The sequence below is a fragment of the Dysidea avara genome, chromosome 1, assembly GCF_963678975.1.
Source record: "Dysidea avara chromosome 1, odDysAvar1.4, whole genome shotgun sequence".
Taxonomy (NCBI): Eukaryota; Metazoa; Porifera; class Demospongiae; order Dictyoceratida; family Dysideidae; genus Dysidea; species Dysidea avara.
Genome location: NC_089272.1, coordinates 6,085,462 through 6,107,638, shown reverse-complemented (window position 1 = coordinate 6,107,638; position 22,177 = coordinate 6,085,462). Strand labels below are relative to the sequence as shown.

Genomic DNA, 22,177 nt, shown 5'->3' with positions numbered 1-22,177 from the left:
GTTTCACAGTTGTTGGTTGCAAAATTCTGTCGTTACAACAATTTCTTTCTCTTTGATACAAGTGCAGCAAGTGTAACGAGTATTTTCATGATGTAATACACGGAATTCTAATAGAAATGTACGTATTTTGTGACGTCACGTTATTGCGTTCCCTATCCCTTTTAAGTACTCTATTATCTATGGTTAAGGTCCCTTGACAAAAACATGTAATAATAATTTGATTGGCTAAAATAGTGTGGTGTGTTTGTTTCTATTAGAAGTAAATGTCCGACTTGACAACTAGTGGTACCATAGTAATAGGTACCCCACGGCATAACAACAATATGGTTGCTTAGCAACGGTTGCTAAGTAACCGTTGCTAAGTATGGTTGATGTTTTGCAGTGTTTATTTTTTGAATTTCTGATTTTTGTTGCCTAGTATCACCTGTTATGGTTGTCGGTTCAATTTGCAATAGGACGGATGGCTGTGGAATTCAGGATTAATAGTTCTCGCATTGTAAACAGGAAGGAAATAGTGCTCGGCTTCGCCTGGCACTATTTTACTCCTTCCTGTTTACAATGCTCACACTATTAATCCTGAATACTACAGCCATCCATCCTATTACATATACTAATCACATCAAGACACACGGTAGTGTGTCGTGCGGCCCAAGAAGCCGGCGCGTAACACCCGTGAGTATATTGACAGGAAGAAAGAAAACGCAATTTTCGCACCTCCGTAGCTCTGTGCTTCATTGATGAAACAAGACGATTTTTTCTGTGGACATGCCCTCCAACTGCAGCACTCCACATTCCAAATTTGAGCGAAATCGCTTCGCGCGTTCCCGAGATATGCGACTTCAGAAATTGGCTCAGTTTCTTCGTTTTATTTTTTTCTTCTTATTTTTCTTTTTCTTGTTGCATACTTACAAAAACTGCTATAAAACTCGAACGCCATATCCGATTGCCTTGAAATTTGGCACACAGAAGGGGGATATAAAGGCGCATCTCGGTACCACCTTTGGTTGGAATACGATAAACAGGAAAAGAGTTATGAGCGATTATTCACGAAACATAACACCAATATGTTGTCACGCCTACAGGGTAAACCGCGTATGGGAAGAAGCTGAAAATCGGTGGGTGAATAGGTTAACTATTGAACCTTAAACCTTTTGTGGTTTGAAAGAAGTCGAGCTAAAAACCAGAAAGATACAACGAAAAAATCAACAGTGTGTAACAATTACGCAATCGAGATCAGCTAATAAAAAAACGACTGCTTGCCACGCCTACCAAATAAACAGCTTGAGGTAATGCTTTGAAACTCGTTGTACAGATGGAGTAATCATCTTAGAAAGGCTCATCAATGGTGTAGAAGAATCAGACTTAAAGCCACGGAGTTATAACACGAAATCCAACTTGGTGCAGCAAGTGCGAGATCGAGATACTCTAATAGAGCAGTCATCCTAATAGAGCAGTCACCCTGAAGAGAATTCAAGAGATCAGCTAGAAATAAGAAACCTGTATAGAGATCAGCTACACACAAGTCACCCTGTAGAGAGATCAGCTAGAAGAAGTTACCTTGTAGGGAGTTCATGCAACTATGGAAAGAGATAGTTCAGCTAGAAAAAATCACCTTGTAGAGTTCAGCTACAAAGAAACCACCATGTAGAGAGTTCAGCTACAAACAAATCGCCCTGTGGAGAGATCAATAGAAGAAGTTACCTTGCAGAGAGTTCAGCTACAAAGAAACCATCAAGTAGAGAGTTCAGCTACAAACAAATCTCCCTGTAGAGAGATCAGCTAGAAGAAGTTACCTTGTAGTGAGTTCAGCTTCAAACAAATCACCCTGTAGAAAGATCAGCTAGAAGAGGTCACCTTGTAGAGAGTTCAGTTACAAAAAAACCACCATGTAGAGAGCTCAGCTACAAACTAGTGACCTTGTAGAGACATCAACTAGAAGAAGTTACCTTGTAGAGAGTTCAGTTACAAAGAAACCACCATGTAGAGAATTCAGCTACAAACTAGTGACCCTGTAAAGACATCAGCTAGAAGAAGTTACCTTGAGAGAGTTCAGCTACAAAGAAACCATTATTTAAAGAGCTCAGCTGCAAACAAATCACCTATACAGAATTCAGCTACAAACAAATCACCATGTAGAGAGATCAGCTAGAAGAAGTTAAGTTGTAGAGAGTTCAGCTACAAAGAAACCATCATTTAGAGAGTTCAGCTTCAAACAAATCACCTGTAGAGAGTTCAGCTACAAACAAATCTCCCTGTAGAGAGATCAGCTAGAAGAAGTTACCTTGTAGATCGTTCAGCTACAAACAAATCACCCTGTAGAGATATCAGCTAGAAGAAGTTACCTTGTAGAGAGTTCAGCTACAAAGAAACCACCATGTAGAGAGTTCAGCTGCAAAGAAATCACCCTGTATAAAATTCAGCTACGAACAAATCACCCTGTAGAGAGATCAGTTAGAAGAAGTTACCTTGTAGATAGTTCAGCTACAAAGAAACCATCATTTAGAAAGTTCAGCTACAAACAAATCTCCCTGTAAAGAGATCAGCTAGAAGAAGTTACCTTGTAGAGAGTGAAGCTACAAACAAATCACCCTATTGAAAGATCAGCTAGAAGAAGTCACCTCGTAGAAAGTTCAGTTACAAAGAAACCACCATGTAGAGAGTTCAGCTACAAACTAGCTACCTTGTAGAGACATCAGCTAGAAAAGTTACTTTGTAGAGAGTTCAGCTAAAAAGAAACCATTCTGTAAAGAGCTCAGCTGCAAACAAATCACCTGTACAGAATTCAGCTACGAACAAATCATCTTGTAGAGAGATCAGCTAGAAGAAGTAACCTTGTAGATAGTTCAGCTACAAACAAATCTCCCTGTAGAGAGATCAGCTAGAAGAAATTACCTTGTAGAGAGTTCAGCTACAAAGAAACCAATCTGTAAAGAGCTCAGCTGCAAACAAATCACCTGTAAAGAATTCAGCTACAAACAAATCTCCCTGTAGAGAGATCAGCTAGAAGAAATCACCTTGTAGAGAGTTCAGCTACAAAGAAACCATCATGTAGAGAGTTCAGCTGCAAAGAAATCACCCTGTAGAAAATTCTGCCAGAAACAAATTGCCCTGTAGAAAGATCAGTTAGAAGAAGTTACCTTTTAGAGAGTTCAGCTACAAAGAAACCATTCTGTAAAGAGCTCAGCTGCAAACAAATCACCTGTACAGAATTCAGCTACAAACAAATCACCTGTAGAGAGTTCAGCTACAAACAAATCTCCCTGTAGAGAGATCAGCTAGAAGAAGTTACCTTGTAGAGAGTGAAGCTACAAACAAATCAACCTATTGAAAGATCAGCTGGAAGAAGTCACCTTGTAGAAAGTTCAGTTACAAAGAAACCACCATGTAGAGTGTTCAGCTACAAACTAGTGACCTTGTAGAAACATCAGCTAGAAAAGTTACCTTGTAGAGAGTTCAGCTACAAAGAAACCATTCTGTAAAGAGCTCAGCTGCAAACAAATCACCTGTACAGAATTCAGCTACAAACAAATCACCCTGTAGAGAGATCAGCTAGAAGAAGTTACCTTGTAGATAGTTCAGCTACAAAAAAATCTCCCTGTAGAGGGACCAGCTAGAAGAAATTACCTTGTAGAGAGTTCAGCTACAAAGAAACCATCATGTAGAGAGTTCAGCTGCAAAAATATCACCACTGCCCAAATTTCAAGGCAATAGCTCTTTCCAATCTGAAGTTATCAATTGTCAAAGTTGGCAAATTGGATGTGTGTGGAAGACCCCTTTTCGCAAATCCGATCACATATGTATTATATATATAATTTGTACATTTACTGATAAAATATTTAAAGTACATCTACTTCATCTTTTCTTCTTCCTGTAGTAAAGAAAAAAACATAGGTTAAAAAAGTCCCAAAGCTGGCCATAGGCCGGCTTTGGGGTATACAAATACAAAAAGAAATGAAATCTAATCCAAAACAGCCAAGCTGTAAAAAAAGTGTGCGGCCCTCAGAAAGGCTATGGTGAAAAAAGATGTGAAATCCAAGGTGGCGGCCAAGAAATGGCTGTGATGGTAGGTTAATGGTAAAAATTTTAATAACGACAATTCAGGTGAATTTTTGTGCCGCTTCACAAAATTTACCTGAATTGTCATTATTAAAATTTTTACCATTAACCTACCATCACAGCCATTTCTTGGCCGCCACCTTGGATTTCACATCTTTTTTCACCATAGCCTTTCTGAGGGCCGCACACTTTTTTTACAGCTTGGCTGTTTTGGATTAGATAGTCACTTACTTTTCCATACATTAGTCTCCATAGTAGGAGTGCAATTAAACCCAAATTGCATGACCTTGTTTCTGTAATTGCACTTTAAAGTTGCCAATAAAATAGCAGAATGACAGAAGCCTTTTAAGTACAACAAGAAAGTGATATATTGAATAGCCAATGAAATTAGCGACAATAGAAGCCTTTTAAGTGCAATGCATGTAGACATTTTGAGTAACCAATCAGAATTACTGACATGTGAATCCTTTTAAGTGCAACAACAAATGATGTAATACAAATAAGGATGATGCAATCGCCTGGTAGAAGTATAGAACTGGATAGATGTAGAGGAGGTCGGTAGCGATTTAAGCGCTACTTTAAATTGTTTCCTTAATTGCATATTTCGGCTTGAAGTTTCACGTGAGCCTCAATAGTCGCAGTACAAAAACCAGCAAACGGTGGGAGTGACAAGGGGTTGTTCGATATACGGATTGCGCTTCTTGTAAGCATTAAGGTAATGTAGTTTGTTTTGTAAAAAAAACTAGATTTCAAGGGAAATTATATCCCATCCAAAAACAGCTTATAGCTGTAAAAAAAGTGCACGTCCAAGTAAAGTAGAGTTAACTGCGACAAAAAGTAATGATATCACAATGCGGCCATGTGTGAGGTGTGAACTATTTATTGCTATCAGAGAATCTATACACATTGCTTTATTGAGAATTAAATTTGTGTGGCATTTATGAAGATGCTCACACACTTAAAAACTAGCAGCATCACATAGTTCTCATTAACACTTTAACAATAACATTGTATTATCTGATTAGCTAATATTAATTTTACAACTTGCACACCTCGCACATGGCCGCATTATGATATCATTACTTTTTGTCGCAGTTAACTCTGCTTTACTTGGACGCGCACTTTTTTTTACAGCTATAAGCTGTTTTTGGATGGGATTTCAATACTTTTTGTTAGAATAAGCAATGCACTGTTGATAACAGTAGGTGAGTTTCCATGGTTTTGACAGAAACCCCAGATTACAGTGACAGAATATTAAAATATAACTGTAATTTTAATGGCCAGGACTGCCCACATGGGGGGGGGGGGGGGGGGGCAACTGGGGTATTTTGCCCCCGGCCCCAGCCCGAAAGGGCCCCTTGAATACCTGTTTAAAGAAAGATCGATATACTCTAATAGAGCAGTCAAGATCTAGACCCTTCCTTGCCCCAGGGCTCCTCTTTAACTCTTTGCCCTGGGCCCCCTAATTTCTCTGGGCGGCCCTGTTAGTGGCATGCAACTGCAGTCAACTAACACCCATTTTAACTAGTAAACCTTTAATAACACTTTGCCTTTCATCTTGTACTACATTAAAACAATCAAGATACTCTATTAGAGCAGTCACAAAACAGCTGTAACACAGCAACAATATTTAGCATAGTTACAACTTCTGCTTAGCATCGGATTGTATAGTTTAAATTACTAGCTACTTACAGACTTTACAATATAAAAATATGGCACTTGTAGAAATGTGACTGTTCTATTAGAGTATCTCAATCTACTTCAAGCATTGACTAATTCAAGCGAAGAAGCTACGCCCCTGCCAAGAGATCTTGTGAAATGAAATGACAATAGTAAAAAAAGGCAAGTATGTACAGAGACAATAGAGGGGTGCGTAATTATGTCCTGTTGTAAATAAACTTTGTATTACTACTAAATAATCGCACCAGAATAGGCTTGTGAGGCTGTTGTCTCATTACTTGTCTTTTCGTGTTGAAGGGATTTAGTCACAATTGGTGAGTTTAACTATACATGTATTTGTGTTGTAAAACTTAATTGTAAAAAGGCGATTAGCACATATCATGATAAACATGTACTTGTTTGTCACAGTAGAGTCTCTCACGATTATTAGACATTGGACCAGGGTAAAAAATTTACTGCAACATTTAGAGGTTGTAGCATTTGTATATCTTAGTATCTTAATAAATAATCCTCCATGATCACTAATCACTAATAGTACAGTGAAAACTGGTCATCATTCAAGCCGTAGGGACAAAATTTTCTGACCTAGCTTTTTAAAGAAGTGGCTGCATTTTGCGGCCTTAAAAAAGGTTAAGAAGCATGCAGTTCTAACTGGCTATAGAGATGGATTTAGTGTGTGACAGCATATGAGACAGTGAGTGCTGGCAGCAAGGGGGCAGCCAATCTGTTAGAGCACCAAAGGCACTGCTTCAGACTTAGGCAGTTGGCTGTCAGCCCAAAGTGTAAAATGTTTCACTATTGGTCCTTATAAGCTCCTGATGAAGAAAGTGATGAAGTCATTATCCATAGGATATATTTTTAAGAGTATCCATTTCAGTTCTACAATATAGTAGCCAAGCATAAGATGAACATAACACAGCATTCCAGTGGTTTAGTGGTGACCACAACACTGCCTGAGTTAAACTGTGGTGAGATTTGAGAATACCGGAAGCCCTGAAATGCCTTCAACACATGAAATACCAAATATCTAATGCCTGGCTTTCATCCACAGTGGACCTGTCTTGGCGGCCACTTGTACAGAAGGCAAACAGCTACCACACAGTCTTGCGAGTGAACAGCTAGTTGCCACACCCCTTAATTATCAATTTGTAAATCTTGAGCAAAATTGTGTGTGCGAGCAAGTGCGATGTTGTGCATCGGCAGTGCCGTGTATATGGTTGCTTCCTAGCAGTGACACATCACGAGTATTGAAGTCACAATGCGTTACTGTATCCAGGGCCGCCCAGAGAAATTAAGGGGCCCAGGGCAAAGAGTTAAAGTTGGGCCCCAGAGGCAAGGAGGTTTCCATTCTGAATCACAACTTCACCCAAGCTATAATTGAAGACCAAAAAAAAAAAAAAAAAGGTCACAACCTCTTGACAATGACAATAACTACCACTCAACAACCATATCTCCTTATCTATAAGCTTGTTACACTGCTCCTCTGAAGAGTACTGTGACTGCTCTATTAGAGTATTTATATCTGACTGCTCTATTAGAGTATATCGATCTTTTAAACAGGTATTCAAGGGGCCCTTCATTGGACCTCCTGGGGCCCCTTTCAGGTCGGGGCCCGGGGCAAAATGCCCCAGTTGCCCCCCCCTGTGGGCGGCCTTGACTGTATCATCCATCTAAATACAATCTCTGAATGTGTCATTTTGTGTAGAGAGCAATCTTCCACAAGAAGTGACCTGCAGGTTTCAGTGTATATTGTTAACCATTAATATTGTTCACCATTGTGAACTGTATGTACAGTAAAACCTCACTTAGCGGCCACCTCTTTATATTGGCCATCTCTAGTAGATCCCAAATATAGCTAAGCAGTACTTTATGACGTCATTAATAAGGCCACCTTGTTATTCAGGCCAAATTTTTTGGTCCCACAGCTGGCCATATTAATGAGGTTTCATTGTACTTATGTGAATTTTTATTTTTCGTAACTTTTCTTCAGGTTTACTGATGGGCACTATGAAGCATTGTTGACTGGTCTGTACATAATGTGGTGACTTGAAATGCTAAAACAGTACGTAGCATGTCTTGTATGTACATGTAATGTGTTGTAATGTGTCCACACATCTAGAAATAAATATAATTGTATTCTCTATACTCAGTTCCATTGTGCCACTGGGTCATAAGTGGGTTAAGTATGGATCATCCAGGACATTTGAGTCACATTTTGTCCTGGCCAAGTGGATCTCATCCACTGACAGAATATACAGATCAGATCACGTGTATAAATTACGGTGGAACTTGTTTATTGCCACCTTCACTCATTCAGCAGGTAACAGTGTAAAAATTCTCAATTGGAATTGGCTTTTCAAGAGAGTTTGTCTTTCTATACTGGTGGCCATTAAGACAGGTTGTACTGATAGAGTGTACATACTAGAGATGCAACAATATCCTCCACTTAGTGTCGTTTGATAGTAATGCAATGGAGACTATGTATTGTTGCATTTAAATACTATACTAATATATTGCAACTTTAGCATGTATTTATAACAGGAATGTTTGTTAACTGTTTAGACATACTGGAGCCACACCCACTCATCTGGATTCAACAAATGGAGTCATACCAACTTGTCATCGTACTTACTTGTTACTCCCATTGTGTTTGGATGATTATACATGCCGTTATGTGAGACTTGCTACCATGGCGGGCCACTGGAAAACATTTTCATAGCAGTTATATTGCAGTCATTATTGTACAATTCTTACATTATTGTTGTGAAAAATGTTTGGTATTCATGTGTCCTCTGTATGTTGTAATTACATGGTTGTAATAATTACATGTGTAATTTTTGTGTGGGGGTGCTATAAAATGCAATGATGCATGGTGACAATTGGCTAGCTACATGTGCTAATTACTCGCAGCTTGTGTCAACAACTGATCACAATTGTACTGTGTGTCATTCTTTAAGCCGCGCCCTTAGAGGACAAATTACGTGGGGGCGACTAATTTCAAAATGAATGATGGTATGCAGCATCGTAGATTATATCTTTGGACTATAATCTATGGCAGCACACTTCTTTGTGGCTACATGCACTGATTAACTACATAGAGCGCCAGTTCATCAATACCCAGTGACCGTAGTCGTGCTCTGCGTCATTCTTTAAATTCCGAGTAAAATTCTTAGAGAGAGCAAATTACATGGGGGTGACTAAATTCAAATTTCAAACTAGCCATTCTCGAAAACATAAGTTTCAATCTGAACGAAACTTTTAGAACAGTTTAAAGACACATTGCCCTACATGCCAAGCAAGTATTGCGGAAAATAACAATCTGGGTTTTGTATTTGGCCTCTAGGTCGACTGAGGACGACTGAAACTTTGTTTGGTGCTGAAATTACGACTGCAGGGTAATCATGTATGGTGAAATTGATGATGTGAATCTTGAGGCGATTGAGTGAATACTGAAGCGATAGCAGGGCAATCAATGTTTGGAATGCACAAAGGAACACAAGGCATACACCTGCGGTTGTGTCTAACCGCATGTGATTAAAAAAAAAATTAAACTTCCCCTTTGATGTCGGCAATCTCGATCACGAAACAATCGGTATGGATTTGCTTCACTGCTTGTGTGGTAGTTACTAGTGACACAATGAGTTCAACTGTAGAGTTTCAGAGAGATAGCGTATGTGGAGGGTGGGTTACAGGAAGGCCGAATTTGACAATGTTCGTTCCTGTAAAATCCTCACGTGTAGTGGTCGCGTCATTTGTTGTCTGCGGCACGCGTTTCTGCTTTACTAGCCGCGCGACTCACTACCGTGAGTCTTGATAAGTCTCTTTGACACGTAACTCCTAGCACTAACCGGGTATGTATATTCTTGCAAACGAAACAATGATGCCACACTTTGTTAAATACTCCACATGTTTTATTTCACCCCAGAATATCGACTTTCGTGTAATTAATTTCTAAAGGCGCTTAATCACTGCCAACCTCCTCTGGGATAGATGTGTACTACAAACCATGAAGGGTGGTCACTATGTGATTAGTAGGCAATCACACACATTTTCATGCAATTATGGAATAATTGTACTTGTATCAGCCAAAATTGCACTTGGCTTTGCCTCGTGCAATTTTGACTGTTACTCATACAATTATTCCCTAATTACACTCAAATGTGTGTGATTACCTATACAAATCAGTAGATGATGTATTGATTACATCAAGGGATCTATCTAAGTAGTTTCTATTTAATGCACAGCACCTTGTAATCCAAATTTTAGGCAAGGAAGACAGGAACACGAGGAAGGGGGACAATCTATTATCTGTTATATTTTATACTGAGTGGTGAGTACCAGCATGGATTCTTTTGGTGGTGGGGTGAAGTGATCTAAAGTGATAGTTGAAAATTAAATTCTTTGGGGTTAAGTTGGTTTGGGGCAAAAAAATTACAATTGGTGGACATACAACTATCTGAAGAATCAAGCTGGAGTATAGAATAAAGAGTTGAGTACAAGTACAGAGCAGGGGTGGAGGAAGTAGTTGATATGAGGGGGGGCTGGGCTGACCCAGACTTAGTCTCTGGTTTGGTATGGTCAGATAAAAAAAAAAGGTCACAACAAGCTGACAATAGCTGCCCACCTCACCAGCTATGCATTCATAGCTCATAAACTACATAAAAATCCTTACATAGCTCGCTACACACTGCTCTATAACTGTGACTGCTTTATTAGAGTGACTGCTCTATTAGAGTATCTCGATCTTTATCGCGGTTTTCAGCCTCACTCCAAGAAGGATAACTTCGGCGTGGTATCATTCCGAGAGACCTCTCAGCAGACCGAGGGGGGGCTTTAGCTCCCTAGCCCCCCCCCCCCCCCCCCTTTCCACCACCTATGGTACAGAGATAATAACAAGACAAGGAGGAGGTGTAATAAGTCAGTCTTCATTTCTAGCTTTTATATCATTCATGCAATAGAATTAGACTAGTGAAATAAGCTACAAGAACAGCAGCGTAGCACATTATTAGCTAACTAGATACATTTATGCACTTTTGAAACAGTTTTAAACAAATGGGGTCTACTAAGGATGGACTTGCATTTTGTGCTGGTTAGTTGCATGGGGTGAAGTACGTGGGTGAGTGTGTCCACCCATCCCTGAAGGCCTAGCATGCCACTGAAACAAGTAATGATATCACAAAATGAAAATCCTACAGAACAAGTGTAATAACATGCCAGTGCAGGGATTTTCCAATAATCCACATAGCTTTACTGTGATATTCCTGTTCCACTACTTGTTACTCATTGGACTTCTATGACTTTACAAGTAAGTTTTAAATGCACTTGGTAGACACACAGTAGTGGCTCAAGAAGCTAGTGGAAACTACACAAAGTTAATTTACAGTTTATCATCAGATGTTTTATAAAAAAAGCATGAGGACAGGAGGTCATTTTATATACCATTTTTAGACGGAAATGTGTTAACTATAGAAATCACTACTGAGCCGTAAATTTATTTACTAAGGTTTATGACCCATGCCATTGCCAGTTAGTTAATTGTAACCCTTTCAAAAACATGGCTGTAAAATAGGGAGCATCCAAGAAAATAAAAGAGACTGGCAAATAAAAGAACTGTTAACTGGTGCACCCAAGAATGGATGTCAATACAACTAGCAACAATTATGCAATTTACAAAGATCATTAACATTGGTCCTTATCATTGACTCATGCAGTCTTGCTGCATTCCTAGTGGATTACTTTGAACTCTAATTGGCTAGTAAATTGGCTGCCTTTTAATGATCTTGTAAGTAGTTGTTAGTTGTATTGACATTCATTCTTGACCGCACCGGATATCAGCTCTTTTAACCCTTAAACCAGCATAATCCAGAAAACTGGATTAAATAATAGTTAGACACCAAGACCAAGGGAACTAAGCGATTTAGTAACCCCAATGGCCCGAGGCTGTAGCGTCCCGAGCGCACTACTAAGGGCCAGAGGGGTTACTAAATCGCTTAGTTCCCGTTGGTTGCGGTGTCTAACTTATTTAGACTATGGTTTAAAGTACATACCTTTATAGCCAGAGCATTAGGGTAGCGTGAAAGAGTAATGCAGAACAGCAGAACGGTTTCTTCCTAAAGTCCTTACAGCGCCCACAAAAATAATTATTTGACCGGTAACCAGAGTAACGGCTAGAACTACAGTAGATACGCCGCTTAGTCTACTATTTGTCCAGAATTATTCGCAGAACACGGAGAAGAATTGCATTACAGTATTATCAAGTACTCCAGAGCACCTTTCGTGCTATAATTATTTTTCACGTACAAAATTGCCTGAGGGCGGGTTACTAAATGAACATGTGTAGGTGACTAAATGAGCATGTCAGGTGACTAAGTGATTTAGTAACCCTCTAAATGAGCTGTACCATAGTCTAAAACTTAATAAATACGCATGCTGTGCACAAAATACTGTAACTTTTGAAGTGTCCATTCTATGGCTGTGCAACTTAAATCATTCTAATTGTGATGTAGCAAGGATTAAAATGATACCTAGGGTTTTACCCTAATGCTAAATGGTGATGCCAAAAGTAGCCGTGAAAATAATTTTTTGGTAAGGAAACATGCAAACTCTTTACATACCTCTATAAAATGGTTGATACAACTTCATGGCAGTTGATCTATCACCTTGCAACAACTTCCATTCAATTCGTCATGAAATTTTGTATCAGGCCATATATGACTGACGTTAGTAAACGCACAATTGAAATTAAACATGTGGCAAGAATTTAGAAACACTGAGATGCAACTCATTGCTGTTCACCACTTCATAACAAGTAAGCAAATGTAGTTACAGTGTTCATTAGGAGTGTACAGGGGTGCACCGATGTGACATTTTCACTATTTACCAATATTCCGATATTTACGTAGTCTTAACACTGATATCCGATTCTATAACCAATATTTACATTTGAGTGATTAGACTTGTTAACTGTAATATGAACTGTAAAACACATTATGCTAATATTGACTGTTTACACATGTGACAAAAATTAAACTATAGCTAATGGAAATGTAATAAGTTCATACTTCTATCCCATTATTTTCAAGTTATACTTGATTGACAGTAGTATTCTCTGCTGTAAGCCGTGATCTAATGTTTCCTACTCTAGAAAAGAGTCTCTCTGAGGGCATGTTGGTAGGTGGAGCACTTAAGTATCATCTTGCTATTCTGGCTAAAAGTGGGTATCTTCGCTGATTCTCGTTCCACCAAACATAGGGATTACCCTTTTGAGAACAGATAAAAGGCTCCTTTAAGTAACTGTTTAATTCCATTCCACTGGTACCTACCCTGTCATCACTACATTCCCCCAAGTCCTCTAATATTTCAATCATACACTCCCACACTTTACTGGAGTACGCACTAGTATCATCATCATCAGTATGCTGCCTTTTGTTTGGTGGATCATTAACTTCACTCACTTCATCACACACATCAATGATATGTTGCTTAGCAAATTCTTTTGTAGCTGCCGTAGCAGAAAATTTGTCTTTATATCTAGGATCCAGTATTGTGGCAATAATCAACTCTTCATGTTTTTCAACATCTTCAAATCTTCGCTTCAGTGAACTTAACATTTCACCCTTCATAGTTTGAATACCAGAATCATCATGACGTTTGGTAAGTGACTTTTCTAGTGCTCTTAGTAATGGTATCAACACTGATGCAGCTGCTGCATCAGTAGAAATCATTTTTGTTATTTCCTCTACAGGTTCAAGCGTGGCAATAATCTTCCTGACAAGATCAAGTTGATGGGTGTCAACATAGTGATGGAGCCATACTCAGTGGCATATGCTGCCAGTGCCATCTTTTGTGTGTAGATTGATTGTAGCATGTAAAGAGTGGAATTCCACCTTGTCAGCTCATCTTGTTGTAATCTTTTTTTTTTCATTAATACTAAGTTTGTCCTGTATTTCATCTAGCCGATGATAAGCTAAAGTTAAACGTTTAAAGTAGCCAACTATTTCACGACATATGGCTAAAACATCAGTGACGACACATTGTGAAAGGATACCTTCATTCACAACAAGTTGAAGGGCATCCTAAGCTGGGTAGCATAGCATCTCGTGAAACCTTTTTGATATTGCTAGCATTGTCATGTATTATTAAATAAATTTGTGCTTTATTAATTCTCCAGTTCTTTAAAACATGTCCTTTAGCTTTTTGCAAATATACTCACCAGTATGAGAGCCTTCCCATTTGTGTGCATGAAGCACTGCTGATATTCTTTCAAACTGTTTCATGACCCATTGAGTTGTTAAACTAATAATTGATTACTGAGCTGAAGAGCAGCTCCAAATGTCTGTGGTAAGACTCAGATGAGGTACATCTACAAGCATTTCCGCCAGCATGAAATCAATCTTCACTTTGATGTCTGGAACAACAGTTTCTGAGAAATACTCCCTACTTGGGAGTGTGTACCTTGGTTCAAGAGTTTTTATGAGACGACTAAATCCAGTGTCATGAACAACTGAAAAAGGTTGGTTATCCGTAGCAATCGTTTCTCCTATTAATCTATGGATACGTACTGCATATGAATCGTTGATATCCCACACTTTCACTTTTACGTGGGTTTCTACCATTGTTAGCTGTTTAAATGCTGCTTGCTCTTTTTGCTTCTCTTGTTCCTTCAAGTTTAATCCTTTTTTTCTCTAAATACTGGCTGTATTCTTCGGTGTGCTTTGTTTAGATGGTCAATAAGGTTAGTTGTGTTGTACGACTTCACGGAACTCCCTCCACAAGATATGCTGTTGTTACAAGTGTTACAACTGGTAAACTTATCGCTGTCTTTGTGAACAGTGAAGAAATCCCACACAACTGCTTTTACTTGTGGCATAATGGCTTCCGTACCGTATTACCAAAAACATACAAAAATATTTCTGGCATTCTACAGTACACGCATGTGCACATATTGGTAAAAATCTAGCCTAATTTTACCAATTTCCGATATTTCCGATGTCTCAATATCGGTACTGATACCAATACCAATTTTAACATTGGTACACCCCTAGTGTTCATTCAACGTTCCAAGTAGCCCAGTAAACACACTTTTAATCTATATGTATTTGTAGACCGTAAGATTAGGTTACCCCACCTAATGTCACCATGCATGCCCATATTGTGTAAAAATGCATTTCTGAAAAGTTGTCTGCAGGTTTAAGGATTAATTTGATTGCCAGTCACTTTCACCTTCTTGAATACGCCTTCTTACAGCAACGTTTTTGAAGGGGATTCATTCATTTTTGTGAAATCTGTGGTGAACTGTGAATACAATCAGTATGACAATTAACTATAGCAGTTAAATTTATTTCAATAATATGCACATTTATAATTTTATAACCTTTTAGCTGTATATGAGAGAACACTGGAGAAGAAGCACATCAAAGGAGATGCTAATAACTGGGGTAATTTTAGTACAAAGTTGGCTACGCACACTGAATGGTTTGATCAATAAATTACGATTGGTTTCTGCTTGGCTAGAAAGAGTTAATACTACCAGTGGACATTCTTCTATACTTCAGTTCTAACTGTACTGTATTAGTGTGTTGTAAAACAGACCCTCATTTATTCAAAATTGGAAATGACTGTTCGTATAAGTGTGTTCTACTAGAGTATATAAACAGTGCTCTGTTTAAAAATGCATGGGTTTCGTGTTACCCAAACAACTCACTTTTCTGAACACTTTTTATCATTGTCTGGGAACATTGACTGATGGTCAACTGTAGTATCAATCAGGACACTATAATGTATGGGTTAAAGAGATATTCTTTTTATGAGGAGTGACTGTTTTATTAGAGTAGTTTATATAATATTACTAGAGATTTGAAGGGTTCAGAAGCTTCTTTTATAAACTTTGGTCACTTTAATGCTAAAGTCTACAACCAAACACTAAACAGATCCTTAAATTTGGCAAACAAAAGTAGCCATAAGCTTTAGCTGGTAGTTACACTACTCACATCTTGCCACTGGACTGTGTAGCCAGACCCAATTTTAATCTAATAATGAGAAATTATTGTAATTGTTGGGTCTAACCATATTTTCAAAGAGGAGCTTCAATAGGCAATGTAATGGCATGTGAGTCACTGATGCATGGGTCTGGGGGTACTCCCCAGGTGGGTATTACAGATCTTAAGAGTTTAACACTTCAACAGTGTCAGGTTAGTGAATGAAAATTTCAACCTTGCTGTTATACTGTTAATGTACAGGGTAATTCAAATCATTACAATGCAAAATGTAGGAGACTGCTTAAGAAGCTGGTATAGAAGTAGCAGCACATCTTCCAGGTTAGGATGGGTAGTTCATCAATTTTGGTTATTACTCCATGTTCCATGTAGGTAGCCATGTAAATTGATTTGGAACAACATAGAATACATTTCTTTCACATTCTTTGATGTTCAGTACACATTGTTGTATTTTAATTGCACTATACGTACCTAGAGTCAGGACACCTATTAATGGATACAACTAAAAGTGTAATGGGATTAAGGGCCTCTTGTGGTGCTCAAAACAGATCAGAAATGGAACCTGAGAGCCTGATGGGTATACCTGGAAGAGTTTGTGATGAAGGTTTCCTCTGATATGCAGGCATGTCCTGTTTGTGATTTCAAGCTCAAATAGCTCCTGTAAACTACTGAGAGTTCTAGCGGATAACCAAACTGCCCTTTGGAAGGAAGAAATACAATAATGAGCACTGCCCATGTCACATTAACCTGAAGTTAATGGAGCTTGCAACCAGAAGATTTCATTTAATAATTTGAAGCTTGCACTCCCCTGGGGTTGCTTTGGCGTAAATGTTAGGGATGCTAGCTAGTCAAACTGGTTTAGAGACTCCAGATCTGTCTTGAATTTAACCTGCAGTTAAATTTGTGTTAATTAACGATTTTAAGTTGTGTTCATGCAGGTGTTTTCTTTCAAAACAATTGTTTGCAGTAGAAATTTGAATTGCCAACAAATCATGAATGATCTGCCATCATTAGTAGAGGTGTACCAATATAAGACAACTAGACCAATCTGGTACTGATCCGATATGAGATTAATCATTTTGAAACTGATACGATACCGATCCGATATACTGATATAACTAAGTGTAGCTATTTATATTTGAGGAACCACATATGCCATGTTCAACTTCATTCTAACTACTGAAGACAATCATAAGATCATTGGCTATGCTTGGTCAGCTACCCATGGTGGTGTGGCCTCTATTCACAGCTGCAGACTATAAGGTACCCACAAATATTTTAATACATGCCCCTGCCGAGATTAGTCCAGATAATTCTGCATTTTAATGAATGGTAGAGATGGTTGGTTGTTTATGCTGTGCTCTTGGTTCATTTTATTGCTGTTTCCCCAGGCTCACCACTATGAGTGTTTGTTGTGTGATTGGTAAGTATTGTGACACCAAAACAGCAGTTATGGATACACTTAGATGGCTTCGCATAGCGTACCACTTTTAGACAAGGAAAATAACTGCTGTTTCTCACCCTTGTTAGCCAAATAATAGGGTTTATAATGTGGCTTGATCACTTCTTTTCACCCAGTGTTTGCCTTATCTGTTTCTGGGGCTCAAACGTGTGAGCTTAGTTTGAGAGTGCATGAGACTTGTTCAGTAGCATGATTAGAGGTGTACCAATATACCAATACATATTGTATCGGTTTCCGATATAGAAATTTTGACTATATTGGTGGGAGCCGATATTGCTGCTAAAATCTGATGTGATACACCAATGTACAACTGAACTATCTTAAGGACACTGTCCTATGATTCACTGGCAGCTCTAGAACTCATCTCCATCACTAACTATCAAATGGCACTTTCAAGTTGGTAACAAGTCTCACTTCACTGAACCTCCAGGCTCCCCTTGCCTATCTTCTACAATTGGTAAGCCTGATGAGCACTAGTCTCCTCCTGTCTTGGAAGAATACTTGACTTATTATGAGTGACGAATATCACTTCTTCTGCTGCTTTGGTCCTGTAATGCTTGGAGCCTGATTAATCAGGTGCATATTATGAACATTACATCACAGAAGCGCATGTGATTAGACTACTCAAAGCCCACAGGTTTAATTGATTTTGCGGTTAGAAGTCTAACTTCTTCCACAAACAATCACTTTGAAGGCACTGCCTAGGCATAATATCCATCATCATATGAATATACTGTGAGAGTTTAAAGAAAATGTGATGATTGTGGAAGGAGATCCAATTGGCATCTCAATGAAAAACCCTCTAAAATTCTTATACCAATACTTTGCAACATAATGAAAAGATTTATTGCAGTTATATTGTAATAATGCTAAGAAATGAAGTGCAAAGTTGCATGGAACAATGCTGAATCCAGACTACCAAAGGTAGAGTACATTTTGGTAACACAAATCATAGAGACAGCACAAAGCTACATATGTACAAAATAAATTCACAGTTTATCACTACCCCTGCATATATTTCAATACTACCTCCAAACTTTTCATTATGACACCTTGAATTATGTGTGTGTATATAGTACACATTTTCACTATACTAAGACTAGCATATCATACAGTACAATAGTAACTGTATAGTAGGGACTACAAAGGAGTAGGCATGGCCCATGAAATAACATCTCACAAAAACTAGCCTCAATTTTCCCTGACGATGAGGCAGTATTGGTGAGGTAAAACTAAGCCCAAACAAGCTTTCAGATCGACTCGAAACGCTTTCAATAAGTTGCTATGGAATTTAATTTTTTTTTTATTCAACAGAATTTTCTACTGACTGACTAAGTGACTGACTGACTGACTGACTGATGCCTTCAGACAAGCGTAACTCAATAATGGCTAAGGCTACGGGCTTGATTTTTTCACTGTTCAACGCTGCTTCAGCCCGACAGGTGCCTTTTGGCATACCGCAGTACGTACAATACATTCTTCATGGACTTACCAGTGTCCTCCTTTGTGTCCCATTCATCTTTGCTGACAGGGAAAGGTGTCGATTTGGCACGAGCACGTGATGGCTTCCCTTCAAAACGAAAATTGTCCGTATTTTTCATAGTGGCTATTTTGATTGTAGGGATGCTTTTCAAACAGTTCTTGATTCGTATTGCTGTGTAACGGGTTGAACATAGCCGACAGCAAAGCGTAATGGATACTTCACTTTTCAGACAATAATTAATAAAATTGGGACGTGGCACCACTTCTTTTGGTATGCGTAGATTGTAGAGGTGCTTCCGGAAAAGTTCTTGATTCGTATTGCTGTGTAATGGGTTGAACATAGCTGACATCCAAGCTTAATGGATACTTCACTTTTCAGACGATAGTTGATATAGCTAGGGTGAGCAGCACCATTTCAGATGCGGAATGCGTGGGTTCACCAGTCATAATAAAATTATTTACAAAAAAGTTAACAAACAAGTACACAAAAAAATTTGGAATTTTCAACTATAGAGTAGGGACCATAGCACATCGATAACATCGATAAAAAGTACTGAAAAAAGTTGGAATAGTCCATGATAATAAATCACAGTAAAACAATCAGAAGAGTTATATCCTACTGTGCATTTCCCTTATGGTATCATGTGCACGGTAGGGATATAGCACTTCTTATTGTTTTACTGTGATTTAATATCATGGACTATTCCAACTTGTTTCAGTACTTTTTATCGATGTGCTATGGTCCCTATTCTATAGTTGAAATAATTTTTTCATGTACTTGTAAATATATATGGTTGTATGTGGCTGAGCTCCCATGAACTTTTGATTTTCAACCATCTCACTTTGTAAGATTGAAATATTCTGATACAATAGTCAAGTACTTTATTCTGTAAAACAGTCAAGCACACCTGAGACAGACTACATTGTAAGGCTATTTACTACCATATTCTTTATCAATGAATGCATGCCAGAACTTCAGTAAATGTGGTCTAGCAAATTGTTTATTTCACCCTCACAGACAGTCTGGCTTGAGTATTTGAGATTTTATGGACTCCCTCTTTCTCTAATCTGTGAAATGTCAGATGTGGTCAGCAGTGATGCTGCATTACAATGATTATCAAGACTCACAGTACTAAGTTGCACAACCGAAAAAGTAAAAAGTGCATGAACCAATAACAAGCAAAGCCATACAGTGAGTTATTTACATGTAGCAATGGTTTTGCAATCCTCACTATAATTCAAATGATATGTACAATTTTAAACACCTCAGCTCATGGACCTATGACAAGCTTTCAACTTCATACTAATGATAAACAATTTTTGTATCCATTCTAATTCACTCAGCCAGTATGAGATGAATTAGTGCCAAGGAATTCAGTCAATCGAATGCTGTCACGCACACCCTGATTAGTTGGGTTCATTTTCTTCACAAAATTTAAGTTTGTAGTTGTAAATGAATTTGAGTAACAGCTACAAAGTTATAATGCAAATCCTATTGATGTACAATCAAGATACTCCAATAGAACAGTCACTCTAATAGAACAGTCACCATTGAACAACAATTAAGAATTTTTACCCTTTGATGACGACTGCTGCCATATGGTGGAATGGCATCATAACTCATGCATACAATAAGCTTTAGCCTTGCTATAACTTGTAAATGCATTTCATAGCAAGATATCCTAGTACTGAAATGGACACAGCTATAGAGATCCCGTTTCTGGGATAACCAGATACTTCCCAGACTAGTGCGTGTTTGTTATGTATTACCATAAAATGTAACTTTTCATAATAGGTGAATTGAATCATTCTTCAAATTGAAAACAAGTAGCTGATAACAAAGAAAGTATTATACATTGATGGAGACAGGTAAAGTTGACAGTCGGTAGATTTATCCCAGACATGGCCTGGTGGACACTAGAGATGTACCAACTCAACTTTTCTGATACCGATCCGATCTAGGAAATTTATTACTGATCTACCAATATTGTACCAATCTGACATCAATTATCTATTATGATGACTGACCTTGTACAGGTAGTTCTTATAGCATTTTATAATCTCAGACTAAGCTGATTGGTCAATTGTTAGCTGAATGATGATCACAGCATTGTTACTGGAGTCAATACAATGGTGATATGGCCTCAATTACACCACCCAGACAATCAGCGGTGTCAGCACCCACAAATATTTTAATGCATGCTCCTACCAAGACTTGCCTGGAATGGTTTGTAGGCTGTTGTAGCAGAGATCCTAATAGTTTAGTGTATTTGATATGGTGTAGCACTATATTCATTGTTTTCTGCCAAGGACCATCATGAATCGGTGGCTTCAACAGAAAATCGGTTCTACCATTTTTGCTGAAATTGTCGAGATCGGTATCGATCCGACACTAGATCGGTATATCGGTACATCTCTAGTGGACACGAGTGCAGATACGCATGCACAACAGCAAAAATGGGACAAATCATGAAGAAACCAGCTGTGGAATGGATTGCACTGTACGTAAACTGTATAGAAGAGTTCTTTGGAGTGTATTACAGTACACCTTAGTAAATAGCTTGTTGGGATTTCATTGTTTGTTCGGGATGGTTTTTACCAAAGTTTAGACTTTGTTGTTTGATAACATTGTTGCAGTTACTGTTATGTAAACAAAAACAACACGGTCGACCTCCTTAATTTATAGTGAGTATTTAGACATATGGTTACTCAGTAGTTCAGTGTATTAGACGGATAGTATGATGCGATTCGGCAATTCGGCCAATGGTCCCGGAGAATTTGGCTGTCATTGGGGTTAGTTAGATTAGGGATCATAGAAATAAAAAGTAGTGAAACAAGGGAGTGCACCTGAAAATATACTAGTGGACATGTAATCGCTTATCCAGTCAACCCATGACTGAATTAGGGATTAAATGTCCACTAGTATCATACAGTATGATAGTACTGTATGTTAGAGATAATGAAAGTTTGGCCTTTTCTGGCCAAATATATCATCCTAAAACCACCTTCATGGAGCCGTGGCAGTATTGGTTAGGTATAATAAGGCCATCAATACAACTTAAAACACTTTCAAAAATTTGCTCCAAAATTTAAAAAAATATTATGTTTAGTGAAATTTTCTACTGTCTGACTGATGATGCCTTCACACAAGCATAACTTGATAATGGCAAAGGATTTTTTCACTGCTTGATGTCACTTCAGAGAGACTGGTGCCTTTTGGCATTCTGTAGTAAGTACAATGCATGCTTCATAGACTTGTGTTCTCTTTTGTGTCCCATTTATCTTCATTGACAGTGCAAGGTGTCAATTCGTGGTAGCATAGCATGATGACTTCCCTAAGTTTGATGGGAATCATCCAATTTTCCATTGAGCCAGATAGTTTGATTGAAGGCACTTTTGGGCTTATTTATACCTAACCAATACTGCCAATTCACCATGAAGGTATTGTGAGACTCGTTTTAGGATTTTTTTGGTAGAAAAGTCCGAACCTTCTTGATCCCTA

General features: G+C 38.3%; 2 protein-coding genes across 12 annotated transcripts in view; both read right to left on the bottom strand.

Annotated features, from left to right (window-relative positions):
- Window positions 1–22,177, bottom strand: part of LOC136254412 (N-alpha-acetyltransferase 50-like) — an 854,489-nt gene that overhangs the window by 586,757 nt on the left and 245,555 nt on the right. The window lies entirely within an intron of this gene.
- Window positions 1–22,177, bottom strand: part of LOC136241556 (uncharacterized) — an 81,787-nt gene that overhangs the window by 48,558 nt on the left and 11,052 nt on the right. The window lies entirely within an intron of this gene.